This window comes from Salvia miltiorrhiza, chromosome 2 (genome assembly GCF_028751815.1).
Source record: "Salvia miltiorrhiza cultivar Shanhuang (shh) chromosome 2, IMPLAD_Smil_shh, whole genome shotgun sequence".
Classification (NCBI taxonomy): domain Eukaryota; kingdom Viridiplantae; phylum Streptophyta; class Magnoliopsida; order Lamiales; family Lamiaceae; genus Salvia; species Salvia miltiorrhiza.
In genome coordinates this window covers 60,959,283-60,975,949 of record NC_080388.1, presented here as the reverse complement: position 1 = coordinate 60,975,949, position 16,667 = coordinate 60,959,283, and the positions used below count along the sequence as shown (strand labels likewise).

Sequence of the window (16,667 nt, the reverse complement as noted above, 5' to 3'; positions counted from 1 at the left end):
AGACCAATTAGGTCAATAGACGCATCCAATAATTGGCACTTCAACACGTTCTTTCCACCTTCTTTCCTCACTCGCACTGTTCTGCCTCCACGCTCTCAGCCTTAAGTTTTTCGGTGATCAAATCAACCGGGACGACTCGACGGCCCCCGCTCATTGCTCAATCCCCCTTCAACCCCGTCGACCAGATCGACCCGATTTACTCTTTCTTTTACATTCAATACAATATTTCTTAATATTGTTTACTGACTTGAGCGTCGAAGGTCCTTCCATCGATACTCCCACCGGTGCTCTAAGAAGGGCTCTAACGTTGTTCATGTTTCAGGTTGCTAGTGTCCATCGTACCGGACGACCACGACGTCCTTATCCGTAGTTGTTGGATCTATCCCCAACAACGCGCCTATTAATTTAATCGTTCGAGCTTGGAGCGAAAGGGCAAGCCTGGTGCGCGAGGGCGGGTGCAGCATTGGTGGGGGGCTCACGCGAGTCCGGTGCGCACCCGCTCCCAAGCCCCTATTGTGGATGCTGTTAGAGGGTTATTATAGTATTTTTTTAGAATTAAGTCAATTGTTTTAAAATGAGAGTAAAAAAATGACCTAAAATAGTAAAGAAAAAGGATGGCCTAGCAGGCTGACACGACATTACAGCCGATGTGCTGACGCATTTCATTAGTAGTGGCGACGTAAGTTATGATCGGAAGGAACCACAGGGAATGTAACCGAAGAGACTCCCCCCCCTATCTGTGCGCGCGAAATTACCAGAAACACAATCCAAATCAACTTTGTAGCACGCTGAACAAAAATTGAACCACAAACCTAACAATTCCACGGATTTTCCCCTAAATTAGCGGATTGGGCTCTCTGCTCGTGTAGAATTTCAAGTAGTGATCATCTAAATCTTAATCTCGCTATATTCTTGCTTCGTTTGTTTTAATTAATTATGTTTAGTCCTCAATTTTTGAATGAACGCTGTACGTTTTGGGTCCTCAAATTTTCCTAGTTTATGTGAATGAAGCTGCGGGAGATATTTCTATGAATTTTTCAATATTGCTTCGATCTTTTTCTTTGGAGATAAACAATGATGCGTGTATACGATTTAGACATGTTATGGGTGGTTTTGATGTTGATGTTCCAAACTAGTTTCTTTAGTCTTGGTGTGTCACACCCCAATTCTTGAAGGAATAAATATAATCGAGGTGTGAATAATTCATAGAAATAAACAAGGGAAAAACCTTGTTATAACCGAAATAGGATTTGAAATTCGGGCTATGCCCCTTTGGATTACAAGTTTTGTTTCATGCTTCTGACAACCGACATTTATTAGCATAAATTCAGTAGTGAAGAGTCTAAGCTCGGTCAAGTATATCGTTTGAAATTTTACATGAAGATCTTAGGTTGGGATAACAAAAGACGGATATAAGTGACTGCTACAGCGGAAGTCTAAAATAGGAATTTAACCCTAGCCTCAGCTCCGTCCCGTCAGCACCAGCCAGCCAACCTGAAAACATTTGAAAGTAATTTTGGGCTAAGTACTAATGTACTTAGTGGGCATGCATTTTCTGAAACATTTCATATTTTAATAAAGACGGTTTATCCAATCATACTTGACATGACTTAGAAGGTTTTAAATTGAAATAACTTCTAAGCATGTTAAAATAATTTCTTTCATTTGTGCGCACATGTCACACTCCCTTTCTGTTACTCGCTGTGATCCCGGACCTCTAGCCACTGTCGGATCCATTTCTCCCATTTACTTGAACTGAGGGCGTAACCCAGACAAGTTTACTTTGACCTTGGGACGTTACCCAGGCAGGCCCTTACATTACATACTTCGGAACACATCCAGCAAGCACCCTTATAACGCCTCTTAGTTAGTGCCCGATGGAGATCAACCCACCAGGTCAGCTAACGAGTGTACACAATTCTCAAACAACGTGTTAGGTCATAAGAGAACCTCAATTGATTCGTTGTGGCGAGCCTTAAACAGAGCAGAGTGCACATAAACATTTTATTGGATAAACAGTTTGCATTTCATTGAATAAATAATTTGCAATTCATTGAAACATTTAGAGCTTAATAACTCAATCATACTTTATACATTTGGAAAGTAAGCCCACCTGGATAGGCAAAGCCTGAAGATCATAATTACATAATTGAAACTAAATTCTTGAGTTAAGGACACCAACAATATCCTTACTCGATTTTCTTAAATAATTGGAATTATAAATAAAACCAATTAAATCATGAATGGTTTTACTCACAAAAATACTTGATGCAAATCATCTCATGCTTAATCATATATGCACATAATAATATTAATATTATTATGAAAATCATTCTTTAAATTAATTAATCAACTAGTGATAGTCAAATTAATTAAAACTGAGTCCATGTTGAATAAATAAAATTAGCCCAAATTCAATTTAAAAAAAATCGGCCCATAACTCATTAAATAAACTGAGCCCAAGACCCAAGCCCAACACTCTAGCCCTAAACCCTTTTATCCTTCTCTTCCTCAAACGTCCGCCCACCTCTCTTCTCTCTTCCTCTCTCAAGATCCGTTCGTCTCTCTCTCTCTCCCGAAGTCACGGCCGCCGAGGCCCATCTCCGGCGAAGAGCGCCGTCTCCGGTCACCCTCACCGTCACCCTCTTCTCTCTCTCCGTCCGTGGCCGAGCGACAGCGGCAGGGCCGCCGCGCCCTGGCCTCCTCGGAACTCTCTCTCTCGGCTCACTAGACTGCCCGATCCGCCGCCTCACCTCTCTGTCTCCGGCAGACGACGGCGGCAAAGCCGCCGCGACGCCTCACCTTGACAACGGCGAAAAGTATCGCCGCCGCCTCCCTCCACTTTCCGGCAAGACCTTCGCCCCTCAGCCTTTGTTCTCCCTCTGCCCCTTTCTTCTCTCTCTACCACTCCTCACTCTGACTCGACTCGGCAGCAACACAAACGCCACCGGAGTTCTACCTCCCTCTGCTCTCTCTCAAACCTCCCGGCGATAGCAACCCGTGGCCTATTACTCACATAACTACAGATGACGGTGCACGCCGGGCACCGACCGCCGTCCCTCTCCGATGAACCAGCAGCAACGAGCCGCCGTTCCACTACTCCTTAGACTCGACTCTCACACACAAACATACGCAGCATCCCGACTCGACGCACCACCAGTTCAAAAGCAGAGACTAAAATTCAAGACTCTATCTTTCTTCTTTTTTCTTCAATCATGCTTCATATATATATATATGTATATGTACACAGATTGTATGCATTTATCTAAATAATTTGTCATGCTTGTGATTTGTTATGAAAATATTGAAATCTTGGTTGGTGTTCTGTACAAACGAGATAGCTGTGTGTGCTTGAAACAGAGGCAAAGAAAATTGAGGTAAACACCTTGTGATGTCTGTGTAGGGGAAGATCCTTGAGCAGCTTCATGAAAATGGAATTCTACTTTATTATGTTGTATGGAACGAGAAGGTGAGTTAGAACGAAGAAAAAGGTAAAGTCTGATTTTTGATTGAAGTAATATCTTGCCAAAGTAAATGAATGGAGTGACTTTTCAAGGAAGATGCGAATAGTGAAAGCTATGTGGATGAATTCTTTCCACAAATTTCCTAATCACAATTAAGAAAATATCTACATGTTAAATGAAGAAATTCAGCTCAATGAATTGATTGGGTTTAAAAGGCTCCATCTTCACTACTCAATAATAATAAAAAGCTTAAGGCCCAAATATAAAATCAAAGCCCAGCACACATAAATAATTAAGTCTAACATAGACTTTAATTTAAAATCTTGTAAAAACTCATACAATTATATGTAAAATATTTTAGATATTCACATACTCATATTTAAATTAATATGCAATGCACACAAATTTAAATAACTTAAATATTTACAAAAACTTTTGTAACTCATTTTTGTTGGAATTAAATAAATTCGTTTTCTTTATCCGGCGTGAATCACCTTAACTACTAAGTTCAAAATTTACTCTAAACTTAACTATAAGGAAACGGGGTATTACATCCCTGCCTCCTTATAAAAATTCCGTCCTCGGAATTGCATGTCTTGGTATTCTAGCTTGGGATACTAGACTTTCGTTTCATTCGCTTCTTACGTGGCCTTTTCCATCATGATGGTTCCACTACATGACGAGAATAATATTATTGTCTCATAAAACTTGAACCTTGCGATCAAGTATCTGGACCAGTTTCTTTTCATAACTTATGTCGTGGCTAGGACTACTTCAGCTTGCTTAATCACATGCTTTGGATCAAACACACGCTTTCTTAATTGCAAGACGCAATACGTATTGTACACATCCACAATGCTTGGTGGCAGAGCCAACTTATTGGCTACAAAGGCCCAGCTTAACTAGGATCTCAAAAGGTTCCATATAGCTGGTCGTTACATACCCCTCTTTCTAAAACGTATAACCCTGTTGAGGGAGGAACTTTGAGGAAAACTCGATCCCCAACATTAAATTCTGACTTTGATCGGCGTTAGACTTTATACATCTTGCTTCCTTGATTCTTTGCTTGATATGGTCGACTTTCTCGGCCATCCTTGATGCTAGTTTCAAATCTAAAAATTTTCTTTACCTTGTCAAACATTTTGTTTCACTTATCCTTGAGGCGAGATACATTTTCTTACCAATATGCATTTTACTTTTTGTGCTTTCACAACCATTTCTCGTAAATCAAATTCAGTTATATGTGCAGCTACACAACTTGATAATGTCTCCAAATGAAGAAAAATTCTTACACTGAATGGGACAGGGTCACCAATCAGTTCTCCTTGTTTGGCACTCAAATACTTTATCTTACCCAGTCTTTCGACTCATGGCGTCTGTTGTCACCCTTGCTTTCTTAAGTCGTGACTGATGGTGCAATCCAAAACTTTTACCAGTCTGAGTCACCTCTATTGACTTCAGCTCAAATTCTATTACTCAAAAGATACTTCAAATTCTTGTGATCGGTAAAGATTTCACTCTTGGCTCCGTAGAGATAGTGTTTCTAATTTCTCGATGCGTACACAACAACAGTGATTCCTAAGTCATAGGTCAGGTAATTCAACTCATGGTGCTTTGATCACCAAGATACTTATGTTATCACTTTTTTTTTTTAACTTGTATCAAACTCAGTCTAGTCTCAACTTGCAGTCACCTGTGCAATTCACGAATCCTTCTTTATCTGATTGGCATTCAATGGTCTTCTCATTCTTCGATTACTTGACAGGGTCCCTCTTGTTTCCTTCAGGTAACACGATGAGTTTGTGAAACTTCACTTCTTTCAATTGGGTCAAACGTGTCATCCGTCCTTGAGAGATGATATCTATTCTTATGAGGTTGCTTCAACTTCTTATAATCAATACACATTCTTAGTGTATCATCTTTTCTTTTGACATCTCGAATTAGTGCTCCCCATAGTGACATACTATGTTGCATGAAACTAGGTCTGGTGAAAATTTGGTAATTCATTGGGAAAAATATCTTTATACTCTCAAATCAGTTGAACTTCCTTAATTGTTTCCTTCGTCCTACGTCTCCTTCTCAGATTGAATAGGGAATTCTAACATCAAACCTTTCTCATCATTTTGGTACTTTCACTTCAAAGATTAATGGCACTCCTTCTACCATGTAAACTCATTTTCTCATTTCCAAATGATTATTCAATGTGGGTTTCTAAGATTCCATTGTGGTGGTGTTCCAAATTTATTCTTTGAGGTGATGGCATAGTGCTCCAGTTCTCTGCAGTTTAAAGCGATCATTTGCTCTATTCGGACATTCTTCTTAATGGAGCTTTTGGCACTTTAGCCAAAGCGTTCACTCTTTTTGGCTTGAGCTTGCTAGCCTTAGGGTCGGGTTTAGGGGTGGCACGGTACGGTATACCTTATTAAATCGACCATACCTTATACCTTACCTTTACCTCCGGTATGGAAAAAATTCATACCTTTACCTTACCTTTACCTACGGTATACCTTAGTTCGGTATACCTTAAATACGGTATGAAGAATATACAAAACCTTTACCGTACCTTTATTTCGGTATACCTTACCGAATTTCGGTATACCGTACTTTCACGGTATACCGCACTTTAACGGTATACCAAAATAATCGGTATTATCAAAATCGAAAAAATTCAATTGGTATACTGTACTTTATATTCGCATACTTGTATGCATTTGGTGAAACGAGAAACCATTGTCGGAAAACACTCTTAAAAAATTGTATGCTTGTTCGCATACTTGTATGCATTTGGTGTTCTCTTAAAAAATTCAAAAGTTATGTTTTAAGAGAACAGCCGGACACCCGAACCATTGTCGCCGGTAACTGGGAAAGGAACAGCCGGAAAAAGGATTTCGCATTTTTTTCTTCCGATGAACAGTAATCTTTTCTTCAATGAACAGTACCGCCGATGAACAGTAGCCGGAAAACACTCACGCCTTAGCTCAATTTCCCACAGACGGCGCCAGTTGGTGAAACGAGAAACCAACACCTAAACTAGAAAGCAGTAAACGACACAAGATTTACGTGGTTCGGTCGAGAAGACCTACGTCCACGGGGGTTTTGGGGGTTTTCCACTATAATCGAGAGAGTATTTTACACTTTACAAGTTGTAAGCTATAAGAAATGACTACCCCCCTTAATCTATGCATCAAGACCCTATTTATAAGCATGAACATAAACTTAAGGCCCTTGGGCCCATCAGACCCCTAAAGCCCATTAGCCCAATGAATCAAGCCCAAGCCCCGTTATTTTAATCTACATCTTGAAATTGAGCCATCAGAGCTGAAAAGCGGAGCCGAGCTGAGCTAAGCCGAGAGTCAGGGTAATCCTGTATCAAATATCAGAAATAACCACAATAACAATAATAATAATAATAACTAGAAATATTCCCGTTTATGTTTAGCACAGCGCTGGTGCATATTTCAGTCCTCATCAACATTCATGTAATATATAGTAAATTATATAAATGTTATAAGTTACATATAATTTATATGTTAGAAGTAATATTATTTATAATATAATACTAATATTATAACTATGCTATTATATATGTAACTATTATAAGTTAGATGTATAATTTATTGTAAAACAATAATTTTAGTTATATATTATAACTATACTATAATATCAAAATAAATAATTTTATTTTATTGTATAACTTATACTATATACTATATTTTATTTGTTTTTGTATCATTTGATGATATTTATAAATTTATAAGTTATATAGTATATACTATATATATACTATATAGATGTTATAAGTTATATGAGATTTATAAGTTAGATGTAATCTAACTTATAATATAATATCAATATTAATTATAGCTATGCTATTATATACATAGATGTTACACGTTAGATGTATAATTTATTGTAGAACAATAATCTTAGTTATATAATATAGAATATTAGTATATTATAATTGTGTTATGATATCAATATAAATAATTCAGTTATATTAAATTATATAACTTACATACTATATTATATTTTATTCATTTTTATATCATTTGATGATATTTATATTCGCATACTTGTATGCATTCATGTAATATATAGTAAATTATATAGATGTTATAAGTTACTTATAATTTATATGTTAGACGTAATATTATTTATAATATAATACTAATATTATAACTATGCTATTATATATGTAACTATTATAAGTTAGATGTATAATCTATTGTAAAACAATAATTTTAGTTATATATTATAACTATACTATAATATCAAAATAAACAATTTTATTTTATTGTATGACTTATACTATATATATACTATATTTTATTTATTTTTGTAGCATTTGATGATATTTGTAAATTCATGTACAATTGTATATATTCACATAATATAGATTATATACATCATTTTATAAAATTTATAAATATTTTTAAAAATAAATATTATATATTTTAAAACTATAGATTTTGATACGATATATACCGCGATTTTCGGTATACCAATATATACGGACAACTGCGGTATATCAGAATAAGGTATTGTACCTTATTACCAGTATATACCGAATATTAAGGTATACCAGAATAAGGTATGATACCGCATCACCGTTATATGCAGTAATATTCGGTATACCAGTAATACGGTATCATACCGTATTCCGGTATATACCTTTAATACGGTATTTATTGATTTTTTCGGTATATACCGCGGTATCGGTATACACCGGTATACCCCGGTATTTGGAAAATTCATACCTTTACCTTACCGTAAATCCTCGGTACGGTATCATACCTTACCAAAAAAACCGGTATACCTTAAATTCGGTATTTTGCGGTATTTTACGGTACGGTATGGTCGGTATACCGAGTTTTCGGTATATTTTTCCAGCCCTAGTCGGGTTATACCTTAAGTTTAGTTCCATTGCTTTCCTTCCATTTCAGAGTTTTCTTTATTTCTTTCATTCTATTTCCTTTTTTCTTTACCTCCATCTTGAGGTGGCGTACATATCTTTTTTTTTTTTTTTTTTTTTGCGTGAACTTTTTCCTTCTCCATTTGTTGTAGTGACCCGGTGACCCGGTGGTGGAAGTCTCGCCCATTGCTTGTTCCTTCGTAATATCTCCCTGGTTTACTAGGGGAATTGAATATCTCATGACGCGATTCATTTACGAACTCCTTTATGCATTTCTCATTATTGTCCACCATGTGAACTACATATTGACAACTGGTTGAAAACTTCATCATACTCACTATCTGCTCCAGTTCTTCGCTTGGGATTCCAAAAATCGCTTTGATTACCAAATGAAGGTCAAAAGACAGCTTGATACTTAGTGCGCCGTTCTAATGGTTGAAAACTAATAACAAACTGAGTAATTCTAATCGCTACTATACTCATCGTGATAAAAGGATATTCTATTGTGACAACGATATAGTGCGAGTCTATATATTGGGATGATGCTTTACCTCAAGATCAAAAATCTTAATTGACAATCACCGAGATCTTAGTCATGTGGGCTGGCCAGACCCAACAAAACGAATCACTCAGTCAAATGGGAGCTTCGCCCCCAATCATGTCAACTACTAATTCATGTAAGGCTCTGGTCAAACTTCTAACTTAAAACACTTACTAATAAGTACTTCATCATAAGTTACTGATACCATGAAAGTCCATTCTATGTCGTTCTAGCAAAGCTATCACGACTAACATCATAATCATAAGCAACATAAGTTCTTATGTGAAAAACTTAATCTTACCGCTATTGAAATAGCTCAAGTGAATCCTTAGTCTTTAGGCATTGCCTTCATGTTGTAACATATCTATGTTAAACATTTCTATCTTACCAATCATTACTTAAATCGATCAAGCGGTGCTATCACGACTAACATTCTCAAGCCATTCTTGGGTGGTACTCAAACGGTTTGTAAGAGGACCCATCATTCTAATCGTATAGGCATGAACCTAAAACGATAACATAAAACTTTCTCATTCGTTCATACATACATACTTCTGTTTCTTTTGAAACCTTAAACATATATGGACATTTAAAGTCCCTTTCATGAAAACTTTGCTTGTGCCGGAAAGATTCAAGGAATCTAACTCGACCATACATACATTGATTCGTTAAGGGCTCGGGTAGTCTGATCACTAATTTCTTAGCAACAAAAACTGCAACTAAACAGTGTAATTGTAGCACAGAAATAGCAAGTCGAGTATCGTATCCACAGGGACTGAAAATCGAAATAACTCTAGCTATCTCCTAAACAAACTTTAACAGTAGACAGGCAACAGAAGGTAGAGATTGATTTACTTAAACTAAAACGCAAATAACGATAAATAAAAGTATGTAGACGAATTCAAATATTAAAAACAACTGATCCTAGGGTAGTAAATTCATTAACTAAATCTACGCTATAAATCTATTAATCCTATGTACCAATTTAATCCAGTTATGATGAGAGATCACACAACTATTCACAAGCTTCTCTAACGAACACCTATGAAAGTAGATTAATTTACCCCCCTTCACATTCAAGACTCCAAGGAATAAATTAACTCCCAAGCGTACACAAAGAATAGCTCCCTATAGTTTCACATATCCCATTCAAGTGTCAAGGCTACTTCTATAACATGCATTCCTGAATCGGCTGAACAATTATCGCATTCAAGACTCAAACTGAACAGCTAGACATGTAAATTATTGGCCAAATAATTCACAAGAAATTAAGCACCAGGAATCATGAATCATAAACTGGAAGGCACAAAGGTATTAACAAATAAATCACATAAATTCAATCAACTATTTACAAACCCTAGAATCAGCTAAAGGAAATTAGCCAGACATAGCAAAATCAAACATAAACATAATTACATTGAACGCAATTGTAAAAACAAATTGTATAAAAATCGAATTAAAACGATTGTAGCGACTTGAATCTTCAATCTTGATCCAAGCCTTGAAAACTGGAAAGCTAAAATATTCTAAAGCTATAAAACTGAAATATGAATGTTGGGAACTGAAAAACTAAAGCTGGGAACCCTAGATAGGTCAAAAGAGGACCTATTTATAGTCTTAGGGTGAAAAACCAAGTTCTAAACCGAAAATAACTTGAAAAATCATAAAAACGCGGAAAAAACGAAAACACGCCTAAAAACGGCGACCCGTTCGGCGGTCGCCGAATTTGGCCTGAAAACAGCTAAAATTCGGCGATCGCCGTTTTTTCTCCACCAGGCCAATATCTGAACAGGGATTTCGGCGACCAACTCGGCGGTCGCCGTTTAGGTCGCCGAATTTTGACTGCTGCGCGCGATGTTTGTGTTTCGGCCATAACTTTCTCGTCCGAACTCCGATTTATGATCTGTTTGCGCTCACGAACTCGTATCGAGACGATCTACAACTTCTATTTCAGAACATTGTTCCAAATTCGAACTTAATAATTCTGAAAATTCCTTCAAAGTTCGAGTAAGAATCATGTTTCACAAGATAAAGCAAATTAAGCACAAAACAATCATCCAACACTCAATTTCCTATAAAATTAACATCATATGAATATTAAAAACCATGGAAATATGAGTGTTATCATAGTCCCAAACACGAAATAACATTTATTGAGTCGTTATGGGTTCGGGTAGTCCCAAACACGACACTGAGCTGGGTTATATGAGTCGGAGACCCAAAATAACAATATGAAAGCGATTAGCAATTCATAACTTATAACATATGGAATACATATATGTATATTTTTGAAACTATTATTGTACCTTAGTTGAGGCAGTGTGACGGCGAGCTGAGGGCTACTGACATTCTTAGAAGTCTAGAGATACTATTCTAGACTCGACATCAAAAAGCTTATGGTTATCAGAGGCATGAAAGAAAACTTATGCTCTGATACCATTCTGTCACACCCCAATTCTTGAAGGAATAAATATAATCGAGGTGTGAATAATTCATAGAAATAAACAAGGGAAAAACCTTGTTATAACCGAAATAGGATTTGAAATTCGGGCTATGCCCCTTTGGATCACAAGTTTTGTTTCATGCTTCTGACAACCGACATTTATTAGCATAAATTCAGTAGTGAAGAGTCTAAGCTCGGTCAAGTATATCGTTTGAAAATTTACATGAAGATCTTAGGTTGGGATAACAAAAGACGGATATGAGTGATTGCTACAGCGGAAGTCTAAAATAGGAATTTAACCCTAACCTCAGCTCCGTCCCGTCAGCACCAGCCAGCCAACCTGAAAACATTTGAAAGTAATTTTGGGCTAAGTACTAATGTACTTAGTGGGCATGCATTTTCTGAAACATTTCATATTTTAATAAAGACGGTTTATCCAATCATACTTGACATGACTTAGAAGGTTTTAAATTGAAATAACTTCTAAGCATGTTAAAATAATTTCTTTCATTTGTGCGCACATGTCACACTCCCTTTCTGTTACTCGTTGTGATCCCGGACCTCTAGCCACTGTCGGATCCATTTCTCCCATTTACTTGAACTGAGGGCGTAACCCAGACAAGTTTACTTTGACCTCGGGACGTTACCCAGGCAGGCCCTTACATTACATACTTCGGAACACATCCAGCAAGCACCCTTATAACGCCTCTTAGTTAGTGCCCGATGGAGATCAACCCACCAGGTCAGCTAATGAGTGTACACAATTCTCAAACAACGTGTTAGGTCATAAGAGAACCTCAATTGATTCGTTGTGGCGAGCCTTAAACAGAGCAGAGTGCACATAAACATTTTATTGGATAAACAGTTTGCATTTCATTGAATAAATAATTTGCAATTCATTGAAACATTTAGAGCTTAATAACTCAATCATACTTTATACATTTGGAAAGTAAGCCCACCTGGATAGGCAAAGCCTGAAGATCATAATTACATAAACTCATCTTGGGAAAGCAGTGCTAATCCCCTTGGTCCACAAAGCCTACAAGAAATACTATCCTTAATAGGTCTCATGAAACTAATCTTAATGTCTTAGTGCATGTACTAAACATACTTGATTCATCACGCGATTCATCACGCCGGGTTTCCAAAATTTAGTAAATAAATAATTGAAACTAAATTCTTGAGTTAAGGACACCAACAATATTCTTACTCGATTTTCTTAAATAATTGGAATTATAAATAAAACCAATTAAATCATGAATGCTTTTACTCACAAAAATACTTGATGCAAATCATCTCATGCTTAATCATATATGCACATAATAATATCAATATTATTATGAAAATCATTCTTTAAATTAATTAATCAACTAGTGATAGTCAAATTAATTAAAACTGAGTCCATGTTGAATAAATAAAATTAGCCCAAATTCAATTTAAAAAAAATCGGCCCATAACTTATTAAATAAACTGAGCCCAAGACCCAAGCCCAACACTCTAGCCCTAAACCCTTTTATCCTCCTCTTCCTCAAACGTCCGCCCACCTCTCTTCTCTCTTCCTCTCTCAAGATCCGTTCGTCTCTCTCTCTCTCTCTCTCTCTCTCTCTCTCTCCCGAAGTCACGGCCGCCGAGGCCCATCTCCGGCGAAGAGCGCCGTCTCCGGTCACCCTCACCGTCACCCTCTTATCTCTCTCCATCCGTGGCCGAGCGACAGCGGCAGGGCCGCCGCGCCCTGGCCTCCCTCGGAACTCTCTCTCTCGGCTCACTAGACTGCCCGATCCGACGCCTCACCTCTCTGTCTCCGGTAGACGACGGCGGCAAAGCCGCCGCGACGCCTCACCTTGACAACGGCGAAAAGTATCGCCGCCGCCTCCCTCCACTTTCCGGCAAGACCTTCGCCCCTCAGCCTTTGTTCTCCCTCTGCCCCTTTCTTCTCTCTCTACCACTCCTCACTCTGACTCGACTCGGCAGCAACATAAACGCCACCGGAGTTCTACCTCCCTCTGCTCTCTCTCAAACCTCCCGGCGACAGCAACCCGTGGCCTATTACTCACATAACTACAGATGACGGTGCACGCCGGGCACCGACCGCCGTCCCTCTCCGATGAACCAGCAGCAACGAGCCGCCGTTCCACTACTCCTTAGACTCGACTCTCACACACAAACATATGCAGCATCCCGACTCGACGCACCACCAGTTCAAAAGCAGAGACTAAAATTCAAGACTCTATCTTTCTTCTTTTTTCTTCAATCATGCTTCATATATATATATATATATGTATATGTACACAGATTGTATGCATTTATGTAAATAATTTGTCATGCTTGTGATTTGTTATGAAAATATTGAAATCTTGGTTGGTGTTCTGTACAAACGAGATAGTTGTGTGTGCTTGAAACAGAGGCAAAGAAAATTGAGGTAAACACCTTGTGATGTCTGTGTAGGGGAAGATCCTTGAGCAGCTTCATGAAAATGGAATTCTACTTTATTATGTTGTATGGAACGAGAAGGTGAGTTAGAACGAAGAAAAAGGTAAAGTCTGATTTTTGATTGAAGTAATATCTTGCCAAAGTAAATGAATGGAGTGGCTTTTCAAGGAAGATGCGAATAGTGAAAGCTATGTGGATGAATTCTTTCCACAAATTTCCTAATCACAATTAAGAAAATATCTACATGTTAAATGAAGAAATTCAGCTCAATGAATTGATTGGGTTTAAAAGGCTCCATCTTCACTACTCAATAATAATAAAAAGCTTAAGGCCCAAATATAAAATCAAAGCCCAGCACACATAAATAATTAAAGTCTAACATAGACTTTAATTTAAAATCTTGTAAAAACTCATACAATTATATGTAAAATATTTTAGATATTCACATACTCATATTTAAATTAATATGCAATGCACACAAATTTAAATAACTTAAATATTTACAAAAACTTTTGTAACTCATTTTTGTTGGAATTAAATAAATTCGTTTTCTTTATCCGGCGTAAATCACCTTAACTACTAAGTTCAAAATTTACTCTAAACTTAGCTATAAGGAAACGGGATATTACATGGTGGATTCACAAAATGGTGGTTTGTATAGGAAATTGTAGGAGCTCATTCATTTGAGTTAGCACCTGATTTGTTGGGATAAGCAATGCATGAGCCTAGACACTGAAGGTGAAATTGCTTGTAATCCGAGTTCTTCGTTGTGTTGTGAATGTCTTTATGAGGATTTCTAGTTGCCTAAGGTCTTGTGGACTCAAAATTGTCTTTCTTCAGGTATTGTTGAAGAGTACTTTCCAGTTTATTATACCAATGAATAAGCAGAGAAAGAAGGAATTATATATGTTTCTGTACATGAAAGAATCAGGTTCCTCTTTGTACCTAATCTTTTCTTTCATGTAGAATTTTGGTATAGTTATTTGTTGCCCTTTACTCAAGAGGCTGAGATTGATGAACTTTGATGGCTTCACCTCTCCCAATTTTCATGCTTCACATTTCCACTTCTTTGATCTCTGTATATGAACTCTGGAATTGCAAGAAATCCAGCTTTTAGCAGCCGAGGCAATTCGATTCATATTCTTCAGCTTGAGGTGTAAATCCTTGTTTGCAGAAAGCTTCAACCAATTCCTAGACCAAATCTAGAATTATGAGTAAGAGAACACAAAGTTTGCTTGCATATTATGTTCCATTTCAACTTATAATTGGAGTATCATTCTTATATTCTGTTCTTTCTTTTCCTATGTATATTTTTACAGTATTTGGCTGCTGGAACAAGCCAAGACCAGCATGTCTTGATCATAGTTTTCTTTCAATTCACATATCTGGCTGCTCTTTCCCTTCCAAGAAGTTCTCCCAACTTTCTGGATCTTGAGCTGTTGGGTAATTTTCCTTTCAATACATTTATGCAGATACACCTCCTTCGGCTACGAAATCACTTGTCTTTACATCAATCTTACTTTTGCTTTCTTTTCTGATCTTTCCTTCAATATAACTTTCCTTTCACTATATCGATTAATAATATACACTAATCCACCCAACATATGCATGACTGAACAATTATGATCTTGTTTGATCATGTGATCTTTCAAATACTCAATCTTATGTATTGTCAATCTAATCTATCACCTGATGCAAAGTGCAAACACCCTCTTATAGGATTGCTAAGAGGAATATAGCTAGGCTGCTAGTAGAACAGCTGTCAATTCCTTCTAGCAACTTCGTCTTATTAAGATTGTTGGAATATCTTGCATCAATTTAGAGCATCTCCAACCATTTAATCTATGAAACTCTAAAATAGAGTACGAGTTGAACATCGAACAATGTCCCACGTTTGCTGACACTCGACCCCTAGCGTGTGGTCGAGTGTCGTGCAACGCAGAACCTGCCATGTGGAGTAGTTGATGTTTCATGCGGGCGTTGAAAGAAAAGGCGAGACCTATGTCATCTTCTCTTCTGCAACTGTTCTTCTACTTTTTTTTGTCACTTTATTGATTGGAAATAGATGAAAATCTATTACTTTTTGAGGTATTGTGATGTATGATTGCTTGATATTGGAGTGGGTTGCTTGTTATCATCAAATCTTGTATGCTTCTTGCTCACTATTTTGTTTTTGTTTTTTAATTAATGTTGGTTGCTTGTTGACTTCATCATCTAGTCTTAGATGCTTCTTGCTCACTATCTTGTTTTTGTTTTTTAATCAATCTTGGTTTGATCACTTTTTGAGATTAAATGTATATTATATAACTTTTTTATTAGTTTAAATATGTTTATACAGGTTTAGATTAGTAATTGAGTACGCATTTGTTTTTCTCTCTCTCTATTTTGGTCATTTAACTAGTGACAAGTTGTTTGAGTTCGGTACGTGTGTATTCAATTTTGGTTTATTCAAAAGATTACTTTTCGCATCTCTACAAAAATTAAACAAGTTTTGAAAAAGGGTTAAATGCATATAAAATCACAAATTTTGGTCAAAAAAAATTTTGTTCACGAACTTAGAAAATTTTAATTTTTATCAAAAAAATTCATAGTTGTTTAATTTTACCACTGTTTATCAATTTCTCCAATTCGAAAACGACGTGACAATGATGTGGTTCATCAGCATGTGCCACAATTTTTCTCGTCCGATAATTTAAACTCAACATTTTGCAATAGCTAGTATGAAAAATTATGTCATTTTGTATATATTTATGATTAAATCCATAAAATTGAAATCAAAACTCTAATCTTTCATTTTCATTTTCTTCTTCTTCGCTGCGTCGCGATTCTCTGCAATTGGGGGAACCCCTACCCTCTCATTTTCTTCTTCTTCTACAT

The 16,667-nt window shown here is 36.8% G+C and overlaps 1 long non-coding RNA gene across 2 annotated transcripts; it reads left to right on the top strand.

Annotated features, from left to right (window-relative positions):
* Positions 1-743: 743 nt before the first annotated feature.
* On the top strand, positions 744-15,932 carry LOC131010831 (uncharacterized). 2 transcript variants are annotated; one of them, XR_009096674.1, is made up of 4 exons: positions 744-877; positions 14,452-14,528; positions 14,631-15,004; positions 15,110-15,932. It is a non-coding gene; the product is annotated as an uncharacterized LOC131010831 (long non-coding RNA). The 2 variants fall into 2 exon arrangements; XR_009096675.1 differs by lacking the exon at positions 744-877 and having other exon boundaries at positions 14,421-14,528.
* Positions 15,933-16,667: the final 735 nt, after the last annotated feature.